Genomic DNA, 16,679 nt, shown 5'->3' with positions numbered 1-16,679 from the left:
GACAAGGAAAATAAAAACGGCCGAGCTTGGCATTCCTCTTCTATCATCTTCCCTTTCCTTTGCTCCAATCATCCACCCCATAACGGATTAGCTGAGAGGAAGACCCATTTCCTCCCTGAGGCTGCTAAAATATTAATCAAAACACAGAGGAGTGTGCAGCAGCTCCCAAGATGCATGTCTTCTAATGGTAATACATGGGGAAGGCAGAGAGGGAGGAGTGCTGCCTGTAATAGTCTCACAGAGGGGGAGGAGAGGAGGAGGGCCAGAGGTGACAGGGGCTTTCACAAGGGACAAAGAGAATGAGAGAGGGGGACCGATAGGCAGGAAGAGAGGTGGAGCGAAGGCAGGAGGTGTGTGTGAAGAATTGACAAAGAGAATGCACTGATATAGAGCATGTCAGAGAGATACAGAAGATCAAAGAAGTATCATTGCCTTTCACTACCCATTTAATGCTCTTACAAGGGTTGGAAATAGCCTCATGTGAAACTTCTTAGTATGAATAATAGATAACCATACAAATAGCCAATTTAGCTTAAAAATGTTCTTGCTTATCATCAGGGCCAAATATTTGCCGGGGTTTGTGTTTCTGTGTGTATAAAGAGGTACAGAAAAGTGGTACAATCCTTTTTCGACCATCTAAAATATGACTTAACGTGTCATTCCAGGTGGTCTGCGTACCTGAGCAGTGAAAGGCATTTCTCTCTGAGGCCAAATCTAAGCCTGTCTCTGGCTCTGAGCCGCTGCCAGGGGGAAAAAATGATTGGACTATCCATGTTGGAGACACGGTATTCATGTAACTAAGCTTTGTTACTGGTAAGGGGAGACTAAAAGGGTTATATCAGCTCATTTTCCACGCTTGTCTACTACTCTTTCTGTTACTAGGTGATTCAAATACACTGACATGACAGTTGTCATCCTTTAATTTGGGAAATGTGCTAGCTTGCTAAAAACTGAATTTAAGACACACACACACACATTTCAGACAGCCTCCTGTTGCCACTAAAAAATACTGCCAAGTGTTTAAAGCTGACGAGTATTTCAAATACCAGGACTGTAAAGAACAACAAGCTGATTTTATGGGGAATGCAAAACTGTTTATCCTCTCGGGTCATCTTCAAGTAACCTGCAGACAGCTGCGACTGTGTTTGACTACCTGGTAATTAGGGAGTCGCGCAGCCCCCCATGGGGTTGCATACTCGCAATAAGCTGCCATACCTCTTCTTCTTACTTCAAGATAGACCCAAGAGAGACGACTGTTTTGTGAAAGGTGACACAACTCAGTGACCGCTGTCTACCTGACCATGTCGATAATGAGATGCAAGCGAGGCTTCGTTGTATTCAAATGAGGCAGAGCGTGACAATATTGCTGAAGAGAAACCAGCAGAGACACACGAATATGAACAAGACAAAGAAAGGCGAAATGAGAAAACGAAAGCGAATGTGGACACTTGGTTGCTCACATAAGTTCTTTGTGTTTCATAACGATGCATGGGTAGGGGTTAAAGTGGTCTGTCCCAGTCCTGGGCCTTTTGTCTATTGTGTTGCTTTGCTTAATGTAAACCGATAAAGCTGGCTAACCTTGTGGCCTAATCAATGCTTATTTAGAATACCATTGATTAACAGTTCTGATTATTGATTATGTCAACGCACTCAAGATATGCCAATGGCTCTGATAAGAGGTTACCCTGGAGCAAAGAGGCCTGTCCACCAGGCTACTGGACATACACACACATATATATATTATATACATATACACACACACGCACAGGGCTGTTCTCCTTTACACACTCATAGTGCAAACTGTATACCCCTATTAACACCCAAAGACCGAAGACGGTGCTAGTGTATTGACACAGGATGGCTGCTTATCTGAGCCTTAAACATTGAAATTACCCCACCATCTGTTCCTTCAGTGTACCATGTGGCCATGTGAACACGTAGCATATAGGTGCACCAGCTTTTCTTAAACCTAATTTGAATGTTGTCTCGTCAGCAAACATATAGAAACAAAATGCAACTCACTTTGTTCCTGTGCATAAAGAAGGCAATCAAATATGTTTAAAATCAGCATTAAGCACACCGATCAATGAATACAGTGAGAAGAGTGGAAATATCAAACTATGCTTACCATAAATCAACAAAATGTGTCCAGACTTCTAAACAGACATAAAAAAAAAACCTTAGTCGTATAACTAGGACCACTTAAACACCCAAAGCTAGAAACAAAAACTTTCACAGATACTAAAATGCACTGTACAAAAAAGCACAAAAAGCACAAGTAGGATCATTTACCTCATTAATTTTGCCTACGGCAGAATAAAAGCTCACTTCAGTGATTGTTGCATGTTATAGGGCTGCAAGAACATCAAAGTTTGTTTTTGTTTTGTTTTTTTAAAAGAAAATCCCCGTAATAGTAGTGGAGACTGGAGCAAGGATCATGAATAATTTGACAAACTAAAACATGTGACTAACATTCAAACATATAGTCTACAAGTTTTGAGATCTGGTTATTTCATGTTGTTAATTTATGTGGGAGTAAACCCATGGTGATCAGGCTGTGCACACTAATCACAATCATTAGTGAAGTTCTTGCAATAGTATATCCAACAGCAGCTCAGACCAGTGGTTCCAGCTTCTGTGTGAACATTTTTGTGTTGTTGTCTTTAGTGTTACCAAACTTTACCAAATTTGTTGTAGCCATTTTTATAGTACAAAAAAGGATAATTTTTTTTTTAAAAGTTCTGTTGTCAGCAATTTTTTTTCTTAATCTTTACTAACTTTATTTATATTTAGAGTTTTTTCCTTACAATATAAAGCATCTTTAGGTGACTGTTATTATGAAGCGGTGCTATATGTATAATGATATGTATATATATGTATATATATGAATAACACTGAAGTGAATTTCCTGGTTAAGTTAGCAAATACTGTTACTGTGATGATCGTTAATCATCATGATCTTGCTAAAAGGTCTGTTTAAAAGTGCTTTTTCTTATGCATCATGCTCCAAATTATATATTTTTCCTGTGTTTGCTACCTGTTTGCTTGGACTGTTTGTCTCAAAGATGTACTTATATTCGCATCACTCGGTGATGAACAAGTGGAATTTAAGTTAAAATATTTACTAAGAGAGCATAAATGCATGCTTTAATTAGTAAACATTCTTAGGTCATCAATAAGTTTTGTGTTGAATTTTCTGCGTTGGCATATAAATACCTGAAAAGCTGATAGGAAAACACACAATAAAATGGTGATAACGTTAACAACAGTGGAGAAAGAGCGAGATCAGTCACACTGTTGCACATCATGCAGACAACATGTTTGAAAAGTAAGACAATTTACCCAAGAAGTATGCAATATGTTGCTAAATTGTACAATATAAAAAGAAGCTGTTAAAAACATTTAAGGATATGTTCTTTTCCCAGCAAATGCTTCCAGCACTGTAGTGACGTTGAACAGTGCTAAAAACATTTACAGCAAAGTTATATTGAAGAGAAAGTGAGTCAATCAAAAATGTCAATTCTACAAAATCCATGAATTACAGTTACCAGCAGTGCTGCCTGAACATTACAGCATGAAATTGGTTCTTTTTTCAAATCTTTTCAAGCAGACTATAAGTCAGAGTGTGCAGCTAGAGTGTGAATGACTTACTACCTCTAGCAGACAGATAACTAAACTTAGAGAACAATTAAAATTAGAAACAAAAAAAGGTGCAAAAGGTTCACCTATCACCACCTAAAAATAAACATATTGTATAGAGATGGACAGGAAAAATAATAAAGGTGCATTTCTTATTTTCTACTAATCTGAATTGATCTACAAATAGAAAATGCACAAGTAATAATAAATATTTGATTTGAATTTTTTTTACGTCACTTTAAAATGTGTCATTATTATTGTTACATTTGTAATATGTAATCTTGTAATATGTAGTCTTTAAAATCTTTCTTATATTTCAAATGATCAGGCTCCATCATATCTTAAAGGCCTCATACGTCAGTTTATATAGCAGAGCACTTGGTTTTCAGAGTGCAGGTTTAGTTCTAGTTCTTAGGGTCAGGTAGGAGGTAGACTCTTCAATTTCCAGGTTGGATTCCAGAGGCAGAAACCTTCACTGTGTATAAGATTAGGCATGCTGCTTTTATTTAGGGCTGGATTGGGTGACTCCAAATACCCTTAGTTATGTTGTTATAGATGCAGGATACTGGGGCTGCTAGCATAGTGCTATTCTCACTCCCAGTGCATTCATATACTCCTGTTGCATGTTCTTAACTTTTGTCTGTTTTCTCCAGTAGTTTGTTTTTTCTTTTGTTTGTTGATTGCGGTCTTTCTTATCTCCTCTTTTCTCTCTACCCCTTCCCTCCAAACAGTCACAGCTGATCATTACCCTTCCTGAAATTGGTCCCGACAGAGGTCTCCTCCTCTTAAAAGTGAGTTTTTCCATACTACCTTAGCCTAGTGCTTGCTTATAGGGGATTCCCTGGTCTATGAGGTTCTCTGTGCAATATCAGTGGGTTTCTACCTTAAAATATAAAATGTTTAATAAAGGCTTGATTGTGAGCGCTTCCAAACAGGAAAAACAAACAAATGCGGACAAGTTATAAACTATATACATTATAAATGAAAGATGGCCATAACCACCATTATGTGAATCGTTGTTTTGTAAAGTCCTGTTTTGAAGTCTTGGCGTGAGCATTTTGGCATTTCGTTTTTTTTAAGCAGAGATGAACAATCCCTGCATGTCCATATGGCACCAACAGAAACAGGCTGTAGCCTGATATGTTAGTGTGGACATCTAAAAATAGTGGGTGGCAAAAAAAGAGACCAGAAAATAAACTAGTAATAGTAATAGAAATAGATTGCTGGTATGAGCAAGTGTTTGGATGATGACACAGCTTCCATTTGAGATATTTGTTTTTGTATATTTAGCATAATTAATGAATAACTGGGCCAAAATAATATTTATACATAGAGTTGCATTTGTAGCTGGTACGTGTATGCATGTCTTCAACTTCACATCTATGAATCCTGTCAGCTAGTGTGACTGGAGACATGCTTTCAGCTGCACAGACACCTCTCCAAGTCTATCATCAATCTATTAGCAATCACCCATCAGTAAATTGAAGGTAGCAGGTAAAAAAATGTTAATATATTAGACAACCATGCAGCTTATCTATGAATGCCATTTCTCACAGTTTAAAATAGTCTTTACAGAGTTCACAAATTCTCTTTTCTTCATTTCATTAATTCTTAAGAAATTTGACTTTTGTTCTGCAAATACTGACATTCAGTAAAAGATAGCTAACTCTACGGTATAATAGCCAAAGTCAAGCCTGAGAACCAACCCAAGTAGGGGTTACAACCACCCAACAACACAACGCAACACATATAGGCTACTTCAGCACTATGTCGCTGTGCCATGCTGGATGAAGCACAGTTTAGTAACTATGTAATGCTGATGTTGTGGCAGTGAAAGGTACTGTCTGGGACTGAGGCAAAACTTTACATTTCTTTTACATTAAAGGGTTTAGAGGAGCATAGCCCCAAATTTGTTTTTCAGCCTTGATTTCTGGCCTGTTCTAGTCCTAAACACTTTTTTTTTTAAAGTTTAATAGTCAAGTCAGTTCAGTATGAAATTATTTCTAGTTCATTTGAACCAAAACCTGCTAAATTAAATGAAATCGCCAAGATCATGATACCAATAGTTAGACTTCTGAACTGTCCCTATGGCTGTGCTTTATGTAATCAGTATAAATGCATAAAAAACTGGCTGTCAAAATTTTAACAATTTTTTGCTGCCAGGCAAGCAGCACAAACTCGAGTGAGTTGGTAGTTTCACTCAAGAAAAGTCCAGTTCTTAATCCAATTAAAACTGGCAATTAAATTTTAAATATTTCCTTTTTTCATATTAAGAAAAAGAGATGTTATCAAGCAAGCATTAGATTTGTTGCTTTTTTCCCCATCAGCTAAACTGGTTGCTAACAGAAGACTCCTGCTTGTAAATGTAAATTTGAAAGGTGTCAGTCTCTGTATCTCATCCTCATCCTCCAACATTTATTTTCTGGTGAAACAGTTTAAAGAAAACATTTGGTTTTCTTTAAACTGGTTAAAACATTATATCAAGTATAAATCTATGTGATTCTCTGACCTTTGTAGGGAACAAGTTGTTGAGGTCATTGTCATCTAATAAAGTGGCAGCTGCTGACCTGTGCTGATGAAGGAACCAGGACACTGCTGGAGTCGTGTTTTTGGGCGGTGGGGACGGCCCTGTTGGCTTATTGTTCGGTCAGCACTGCTAGGCTAGCCCCTGTCAGCCAGCCAGTGTTGAGCTTTGCACTTTGCATATGGGGGCTCTTCCGTAATGAGCCTCTATGTATGGGTATCATGTGAGATATCTGAGCTAGTGCTTACTGTTCCATGGTCAAGGTCAAAGCCGGCCAGCCCCACCACTGACTCCCCTACCCTATCCATCACCTGAGAACACAGACCGCAGCTAAGCTCACATTCCAACCTTCTGGACATCCTCACATCAATTTGGAAAGACTATATATTTATTTATGGCAATCTCTGTTTATTGTATGTCAATATACGTTATAGGTATTATACAAAGAAAGGCCTAACAATTCACCTTAAAAAATTCCAATACAATATATACATGACAAGGCTGAAGAAACAAAAATGATTTTTTTTTTTTTATTAACAACCTCTAAGAAACAGCACAGTGTGTGAATATATGCTTTTAAAAGCTGGTGCAGACGAATTGTTTACAGTGTAACACAGTAATGTGTTTTTTTTTTTTTATCTTGTCTTACCTGTGTGCGTATTTGATGCTTATGCTTTTCTAATGAGCAACTGCTATCAACATGCCAAAACCAGACACCTTATGTGAGTCCACATAAGTGAGACAGGGGGCTTAAGTGTAAAGGACCCTGGAACAATCTGTCCATACACCACCATAGTAATGCTTAAATCCCCACAGCAATCAATAAACTGCCCTCTACCAGATCATATATCAATTGCTTGCTGAACTCAGGGGTAGAGTAAAAAAATGTATACCTAAAGAATGAACAACCATTGTGCTGTTGTATACATATACAAAATACATTACACCTACATGACTTGTAACCTGCAGAACTTCATTCTCTAATCTGATGCAAGAAAGGAACAGTAATTTGAAAATAATGAATAATTATTGTTTTATATGTATTTCATGCACAGTGTAATGAACAGTTTAAATATTTCTTTTAAATCGGAATGTGTCTAAAACTTGAGCATGGACTTTTGAATAATGTTACATGTCTGTACAAAATATTTGACCTTAAATCCAACTAAATCCAACAAAAGCAGGACTTTTCTGTGCACTACAAGCTGGAATTGAAAAGTAAAGTTTAACTGACATGTCTCATCCACAGGGTAAGCTTCGTTATGAAGATGCTCTAGCACTGATTTACATATGAAGTTTGGAGAATGGCACATGGGGTAAGAATTTAAGTATGACCTGGTGTGAAAACTCTCACACTGGGGGAACACTGCGAGATAAAAAGGAGACTTGAGCAAAGAAAGATGGATTTCCTGCCATTTGTGATCTATGACCAATCGGCTGTCTATTTTCAGAATGCTATTAATGCTTTCACCAAGGTTTAAATCCTTTCTTTTGTGCATTTTCCTTAATCAATACATTGGCAACAGTTTGATTGAATGCTCATTCACTGTGTTAAATTGAAGCTGAATGAGTTTTGTCCTTTTGAATAATGAGTTTGTTTTCAACAAAGCTTTATAGATGTTTTCAAAAAGAGGAAATGTTAATCACCCACTTATAAAAAAAACTTGATTCTGATTCATCAAATATTCCTTTTTTCAAATATTTAATTCGAGAACAAATGTTAGCTTTACACCTAGACATTCCAATTTGATCATAATCGGTATGCCCTTTTCCCAACTTTCCGTACAATCTTAAATGATCAATATAGTGTATACTGGAAACATGAATGATTATGTATCCAAAGTGCTGCAATACACCGAAGACAACTGTACTCTTAAAAGGGCAAATCGAAATAAATGTAAAATAATCATGAAAAACATGTTCAAGGAGGGCGAGAAACAAAGAGAGAGATAACCAACAATGAAATTATCTGTTTCAATTTATTATTTATTAAATTTGCTGCTTTGTTTCTTCTTTTTTCAAATTGTCCGTCTGGCTGGCTTTTTCTGGTGTGTGTCTGTTTACGCGTGTAGACGTGAATCCAGATCTACAAAGAAATATGGTAACACCTGCAATAATGCAAGATTTTCAGTTTTGTAATTGGAGTTAATGTAAAGTCATTTTTTTTCCAACTCTGCAGGCAGGTTCGGTGTGCAGATACTCATATCACAGACATCAGTTCTTCAGCTGACATTAAAAAACACATTTAAGTTTAGAACTTACCCAAGGTCTAGCAAGCCAGTTATATTTTAAATTCCACTGTTTCAGTCACATTACAGTAAAGAAGCTTAAAAACTTAAAATTCTATCTCTACCCCAAAAAAGGTAATTTTATTTTATTTACATATTCTTACAAAAAAAAAAGCTCTCTGAAAATAAAACAAATTTAAGTTACTCCCTTTAGAAGTGAGTCGGCTGCAGTTTGATGAAATGGATCCTTTTAATTTGCATCTCATAAAAAACATAATATGGAGTAATTTCAATTGGTGAAGAAAAGAAGATTGAGTGTGTAGCCACTTCATTTGCTGACAGAATATGAAAAACAGAGCATTGATAGATTGATGCTCAAATTAGTATTCAAACAAAACCATCAAATTCAGCCAGCCTAAATGGAGGAAAGGGAAAAGAAAAAACAAAACAGCACCCAGGGATACGGACGTAAACAAAGAATAGATGCTTTATGCCTGCAGTTAAACAACAATGCCCTCTATTGGTGTGACACTGCATCAGTTTCCCCCAACAAAGGCCATCACACTAACAGCAGACTGTAAAGCAGACTGATGTATTTTCCAGCACTCTCAGCAGAAACATTGCATTGAAGTGCAATCACCTCGAACCTCAAAGACCGTCCTTATTAGCCTACTAATGACCACGGACTTTATTATTCATTTGTAAATGTTATTTAACTATTACAGTCATTGTTTCTATAATCAGGGGCCTTATTAGCAGTTTAAAATGTATTAATTAGGACAATAATGAATGAAACCACAGTAGGTAAGTGCTAGTGTAGCCAGGATGCCTCCAGCAGTGGGAGGTTACAGACACTCAGACAACTTCTCAGAGGTAAGATCCTGTGTACGCGTGCATGTGTGAGTATGTGTGCGTATGTATGTGAATGAGGATGGTTTACAGGATCAGTGAAAGAGTTCTTGACAGGAATGCACATCGAGTCTCTCGTCTCCCTGTTGCTCTCTCTACTGAACCGGAACAATGGTGTAGACAAACAGGGGCGCCCCGGAGAGTGTGGCGAGCTAAGTGAGTGAGCACAGAGGTTTAATATGACAGCTACACTTCTCAGCTGCTGGTTCAGGGTGAAGAAGTTGTCCTACATTGTACATCTGTGTGTGTGCACCACCTTGGCAAGCCAAACCATGCCACTTAGAAAAACTGAACTAGACAGGTGAATGAGTTCTGAATTATGAGCATGGCTTTGCCTGCAGTAGTCAGAGTATGAGGTACAGACAGAGAGCCCCTTATGTGAAATCACTGGTTTACACACTGCCATCTAAGGTAAAGGCAAGAGGCTTTTTTTCTGACAGCAGTTTAAAAAATTAATTTATAAAGAGTCACATATATATGAAATACTATGATTGGTGAGTCATTTATTTCATGAAAGAATTTGTGTATGAAAATGTTTATTCTGCCTAAAAATACAGTGCTAATTCTAGAAATTAATACATTAGCATCTGTCTGTTGACCTAATTTTGCTTCATCAATAATCTGATTTTCAACTGCTACATCCTTCATAAACAGGGCTGCACATAAGTGGTCTGCAGGTGCGCATGCGCTGTCAAAATAAAAGACGCGCACCAGATAAGAAGTTGCAACGCGCGTTTGCGTACATAAGATTTTCTGGAGGAAGACAGATATTTGTTCAGAACTCTTAAAGATGTCAAAGAAGCAAGCTCTTTTAAGCAATTACTTTGGTGTTCCTCCACCTCCGAAGAAATAAGCGAGAATACACGCTTCTTTTGCGGTTCGGATTCCTTCTGACATTTCTTTGGAGGTGGAGGAACATCAAAGTAATTGCTTAAAGAAGCTTGCTTCTTTGACATCTTTAAGAGTTCTAAACAAATTGAACAAATAGAACAGAAAATCTTATGTACGCAAACGCGCGTTGCAACTTCTTATCTGGTGCGCGTCTCTTATTTTGACAGCGCATGTGCACCTGCGGACAACTGATGTGCACCCCCGTTCATAAAATGCAAGATGTTTTATTTTAGCTTTAGTTGAATTACTGTCTTCAACCAGAGGGGGATACAAGTTTCACATCTTATGCTACAATATATAAATCTAGATGTAATAAGCAGATATAATTATTAGTACATACTTGTAAAAATCTATTATAAATTACACAGCCTTTCTCCACTTCACTTTAGCCATTAAACGTCATTCCCTACTGTTTTTACTTCTGCACGCTGTCGCTTGCTTGTGCAAATGAAAAATTGTTATCTTTTGGTATGCTTACACCATCCTGCCAAACAACCCCTCTTCAACCTCCCAGAAGACCATAAAACACTTGCAGACAGGGTGCGAGGGTGGGGGCAACAAGGCAGAGCAAGAATAGATCGAGAGAAATGGTAAGAGCTGCACAATGTTAAATGGAAATATGATTTGCAGCTGCTGCTTTTACAAATGGTTTTGGCAAAGTTTAACAAATCTCCTGGAGTATAATTTACCCAATAAGTGTGAGGAAACCCACACTGTTGAAAATGTTCATGAATAATTTTGTTACACTTCATTTTCAAATACTGCAAGGAAATTACAGGAGGTAACCTTCAACGGCATTCTGAAAGCCTTGAGATGGAAGTCATGCAATGCGCCAAAAGACGTTATGATACATACCTGAACAAAGCTATTAGGCTCAGTCCCATCCCCCTTTTTATTTCAATTAAACCTTTCTCTTTGATTCAAAGGCATTCAAATCTAAAGTGTCTTTGATCTCCTAACCACAGGAAAGACAGGAAAATAAAAGTCTCTTAAAAGGAGGTGAAAAAGAAAGTTGTCATTCCAGAACTGGGGACAACTATATTTCCTGCTGTGGTCTTCACTGGCACAGGAGTGCTTGAAAGACCTCAATCCACCATGAAGAAGGAAAAGAAAAAAAGAGTCTGCAAGGGGCTGTCAGGCTGTCTTTCAGTCTGAATCTCACTTTACCAAATGTGAAGTCATTAGAAGCTGGTGAAAGGTCACGAGGTGAAAGGAAAAAACAATTCTCCTTCAGGTTTTCTGTTTAAACAAAGATTTTACAATGAAAAAACAGGTTTACCCCTAGTGTGGTTAAAATAAAAGTGCAATACCATCAAATATGATCTCAGAAAAAAGAAGTTCAACCGTCTCTGGATTCTTCTAAAGCATTTCTTTCATAATGTCCTTTGACAGTTGACATCTCATAAAGCTTATTTGTAAAGTTATAATCAAATCTCATTTCTCAACCTGCCGCCTGCCTTCACACCCACTTTGATCTGACTCTATTACTCAACCGGACTTGCTGGGCCAGCTACATGACAGTCCCAGTGTGAGGGATTGTGGTACTTTCACCCCTAAGAGCACTGGATTACAGGCTGCTAACTGCCTTTGGAAGAAAGAAGAACATCTAAAGGCACCGCGTTGTCCTCAGCGAACAACAAGCACACCCAGGAAGCCCGGGTGTTCTTTGATGTGCTGCTGAGCGGTGTGAGGGCCACACAAAGTAGACGAACACAATCAGTCAACTGTTGGAGAGCGATCGGTGGGCTTGAGCGCCAGAGGAGGGTTACTCAACACTGGCCAGAGACACAGACACAGGCAGGAGGGGGAGACAGCACTAAGACCAAACAGTCGCATTCACTCTAATTCAAGGTGGTTCCTGGGTCAGACTGGGACTTTGGAGGAGGTGACTGTGCATGTAAGCACAATCGGTCCACATAAAATAAAGGTAATGAGACTTCGTACCCTTATTTGACAACTTATTCCTGTTATTTCTGAGCTGGAGTAAATGAAACCCTATTAACAAAAGATAAAGATAAATAAATACATTCTGAATTCATTTAAAATACAGGGGATTTTTTTGGGACTTTGCCTAAAACCTATTTGGGAGTGCCAAAAATTCCTCTATGCAGGAGAGATGTGTCATGTCTACTTTTCTCTCTGTTACTCACTGTTCACTCAAATCTCTCCTCCCACATATCGTCCATATTTCCTGCGTAATTAATGCATCTTTTTTGACAATTCTGTTGTTTTCCACTTGTGACTAATATTAATCTATTTAATCAGTGTTCTGCGACTCAAGTGGATCTCTAAACAGTTTCTCTCCTTTTCTCTGGATGATGCAAGTGTGCATATTACGGCGAGGCAGCCAGCTGTGAAAACAGCTTAATTAGCAGTAATCACTTCTGATAGAACATGTTTCCACTATTTGCCTCCATTAGGGATGCTTTATTTCTCTTATTCTATCAGCCAACCGCTGCCACTCTTTGCCAGGTGAAGCTAGTGGTATAATAAATGTGTCCCAGAAGCAGATTTCTGCCACTAAGTGCATTCTTGACAATGTAAGTTTAAGCTGCCCTCAGATTTCCAGGGTGAAAATGACAGCAGATATAAATAACGCCAGATGCACCAAGTGTAAAATGATCAACGTGAGTGTGAGCCTCACTATCAATGACAATTTTGCCTTGTAAAAATTGTTAGAACACAGTCACAACACAATGCAAAGTACACTGTAGAAGTAGTGAAGAAATAAGGGCAAATCAATGGTATTAAACAAATTACCTAACACCCAAGGCGATTGAAAACTGTCATTTTAAGGCTCATGAGTTTGATTTACAGCACTTCATCTTCCCATCTAACCCGATACAGCTGAATTAATGCTAGTAGGTAGTTGTAAATTTCTTCGTCAAAAAGAAAGTAGCTGAGAGGGCAGGGTCAACAGTGACAGTGACTGGGATAAATGATTGCTTTTGTGAAACAGTGGCCTTACAAATAACATTTAAATGGCGACACGCTATATTAATTTACAGTCCAAATCCTATATTAAATGTTTGGAAATCACACCTAATATGTTGATAAATTGTGTACTTTCACAATCTAACTCTGTAAAAACATAAAAAATTCACATCTGGCTTCATGCCAGACCTTTTTTTCTCCATACACTTGCCTTTACGCAATGGCTAATTTTATTTAGCATATTCTATATTTATGTTTTATTCCCAGGAATGCATCCAACATGGGTGTCCATTACCCCAGCTGTTTCAGTCATCAGTATGTATACACCAAAGTGCCATTGATGTGTGTCAGTTATCTCACTTGCATTTCACTTGCAATGAATCTTGTGGCTTCCCCACTTCCCAGTCACGCCACCATTTGATGCATCTTCAGTGCTTTGTGGTTGGCAAAGAGCCTTAAATATCCTCCATCGTTGTGACTGGGCCATTAGATACTATGTGCCACCAACGCAATGGAAGACAGAGTAGACCTACAGAACGAATACGGAAATATATTCACACAGAAAGCATCTAAAAAGAAAATATCAATGCACGTCTCTGACAAGAATATTTTGACATAAATTTAGAAGTCATTTAAAATTTTGTTGAAATGTTTCTATAATTCAATTTAAAAAATAAAGTTTTATAATATTCTTTCTTTTCTTTTACATATTATTCAGTTGTAATGCCATTATCCATTTGCCCAGAAAAATCTTTACACATCACGGCAATAAAAGCAATGACTGCACTTAACATTGTAATATATACCATTTACATGCGTATTTTTTTTCTGTCACTTTATTTCTTATGCATTCACACAGTGAAACATCTTCGGCAAAATTGCTGCTTGCACTGTCACAGAATATTTTAAATAAATCTATCAATGCAGCTTTAATTAGACTGCTTTATCAAAAATATTAAAATAACCATTCAAGTATTTACAGGTTTCTTTTGCATTGTCACTCCATTTACACAGCCTCAAAAGTAACTGGACAACTGGCCGATGTGCAATTTCATATCCAGGTGTGGACCATTTTCCTATTATTCCTATGAAACACGGTATAAATTGAAATAAGACTGGGCAAGTTTGACTCCAAACACATTAAGTAGCAACTGACTGGGCAAAGAAAGGAACTACAAATACGCAGGCAACTATTTGGCAAACAACACACAGGTGACTGTGAAGGTTCTCAGTCATCCAGGTCATCGTAGTCAAAGGAGCTTGCAAAGAAAAGCGTCTGGACTTCTTTAAGTTACTTGAAGACGTTTCACCTCTTTCACCTCGTAAACCTGGTTTACGACACCAACTCTCTGCCATCTATAATCCAGTTTTGAGATCCCTTCCCAGACGCCTTAACGCCCACTCACACCCTGGGCCATCTGACCTCAGGAATTCGCATGATAAGGTGGGGCCAGGTTTCACAATGAACTCACCCGAAACTCTGGCTGATTGGGACCCACACCCAGTTCCACACCTTGGCTCAGGCGATTAGAGGATCATCAGGGGGTCCTTTTGTCCCCTGTGGGGGGACACTCCCACCAGGTTTATATCTGGGACTCTCCACCATTTGACCTTAGAACTGAAGAAGCCTCTCGGATGAGAGGTGAAACGTCTTCAAGTAACTTAAAGAAGTCCAGACGCTTTTCGTTGCAAGCTCCTTTGACAACACACAGGTGAAACAACTAATGGTGAAGCCCAATTTAATTGATTAACAATGGGAAAACACAAACAAAGGAAATAAAAAGAAAACGGTGAGTAATTTCAAAATAAAACAGGAAGAAACTAAAACACAAACAAAGAATGTGTTACTGATCCGAGGAAGACGGGGGGAAAGCAGACACTGGTAAAAGAAACACAAAAATACACAAAGGGCAGGACAAAGACGTGAAAAAAATCTAATGTATGTCTCTTTGGTGTCTCATTTAATTATATTCTTGAACATAGCTGCTTGAAACCATATGGCTCCATGTGGCTCCAGGCAGCCACACATTTAAGTAAAATAGCAAGAGAATGTGATGTAAAACTATTTTACACGGCAGTTTTACATAGCACCCAACCATCCACAAACAAGGCTAAAAAAGGTACCGACATGTGACAAAGCATTTATTCATTTGGAATTTTTGTTTTAAAAAGTGCTACTGTTTGGATTTAGGCCAGAGTAGGTATTTCTAGGAGTTTCCCTTTAGGGTGCAAAATTTTTGTTAGATTAATAAATCAAAGAAATGTGATTTACTTCTGTATTTACAGCAAATTGTCTCAAATTGAAAAAACTGAAAAAATATGTCTTACTTTGGCTTGATGTGGATGTGATTAAGTTGCACATAACTAGCACAGGTAGACAACTCAAAGGTGTGAGTGCCAAAACCTTACTCACGCCTCAACCTTCATGTTTAGAGCCCAAGACCCATACATTTCCAAAATACCGTTATTTTAATGAAACAGAGCAGAAGTTGACTGAACTTAACGTATAGCATCAGAGGGAGGAGAATCTTGACACAAGACGCACTTATAGAGGCAGACAGTAAGCACAGCAGATTGCAGGTATTCAGGCTAGTCACATTCCCACACAGAGACAAGAACGTGGTAAAAATGCCTTGTGTTTCATCCATGCCTCTTCTCATCAGCATTCATATACTAAGTGCCTTTTTTGTTTCTGTGTCACACTTCTATCTGAAATATCTGTCAAAATATAGATATTAATGGAAGTGTGTTTGTATATCATAAAAATTCCACTGGATACATATTCCCACTGGTCTAATCCAATCTGTTCCCTTCAAAGTGAGCCCGTACTGAAGTGGAGAGACAATGCAGTCGCAGGCAAGGAGAGATGCACTAATCACACACATTAAATGTTAGACCACTTATCTCTTATCTTAATAAAGAAAAACAACTTACGAAAAAGACAACAGAGAACGCAGATATAATTCACCCGTAGTCCCGACGACGTGTGATGCATTCCTCTGGCCTGCTGTTCTGTCTTCCTCCCTAGCAAATAAAGCAGATTCAGCGGAGAAATAACACATATCACCCATGGCTAAATCAAAACAGATGGGATACTTCCTTTTTTCCCCTCCAAGTGCAACAAAGCTAACGAGTTCTTTTTTTTCACATAGCTAATAATAAGATAAAAATACTGTTTTGCTTTTTTTTTGCTCAGAACTAAAGAAAAACAAATTTAATTTTAATGAAGATTGCATTTACGATTAACACATTCTGCAGTTTTTGTGAGGTACTTTATACTTCATAGTTCCCAAATCCAAACAAGTCCACTGTTATTTATAACAGTAAGTCACTAGGCATAGCTTCAAAGAATGCTTTATGTGAAACAGTATGATAAAAATGACAAAAGCCTAGATAATTTAGCAAATTAATTTCACGATAATTCTATTCCCCACCCCTCCTCCCAATAGCTCCTTCATTCTGCTCTTGTCCATACTGGTTCTCGTAGTACAGCCTTGCGGGCAGTAAGTATATGCACCATGAACACATTTAATTTTCCCTGTTAGTCCACAGCG

At 38.0% G+C, this 16,679-nt stretch overlaps 1 long non-coding RNA gene across 7 annotated transcripts in view; it reads right to left on the bottom strand.

Annotated features, from left to right (window-relative positions):
• LOC146525769 (uncharacterized) overlaps nt 1–16,679 on the bottom strand; it is a 170,230-nt gene that overhangs the window by 77,387 nt on the left and 76,164 nt on the right. For 5 of the 7 annotated variants that reach the window (XR_014873635.1, XR_014873632.1, XR_014873633.1 and 2 more), the window contains one exon: nt 16,060–16,149. The exons of 1 other annotated variant lie outside the window; for it this stretch is intronic. This is a non-coding gene — a long non-coding RNA (uncharacterized LOC146525769). Of the gene's footprint in view, nt 1–3,883; nt 13,655–16,059; nt 16,150–16,679 lie in introns of those variants that run through there. One more of the 7 variants, XR_014873636.1, reaches the window with a different exon arrangement.

Source organism: Neolamprologus multifasciatus, chromosome 1, assembly GCF_963576455.1.
Source record: "Neolamprologus multifasciatus chromosome 1, fNeoMul1.2, whole genome shotgun sequence".
Classification (NCBI taxonomy): domain Eukaryota; kingdom Metazoa; phylum Chordata; class Actinopteri; order Cichliformes; family Cichlidae; genus Neolamprologus; species Neolamprologus multifasciatus.
The sequence above is the reverse complement of the archived record's forward strand: the minus strand, read 5'-3'. Positions and strand labels throughout refer to the sequence as shown.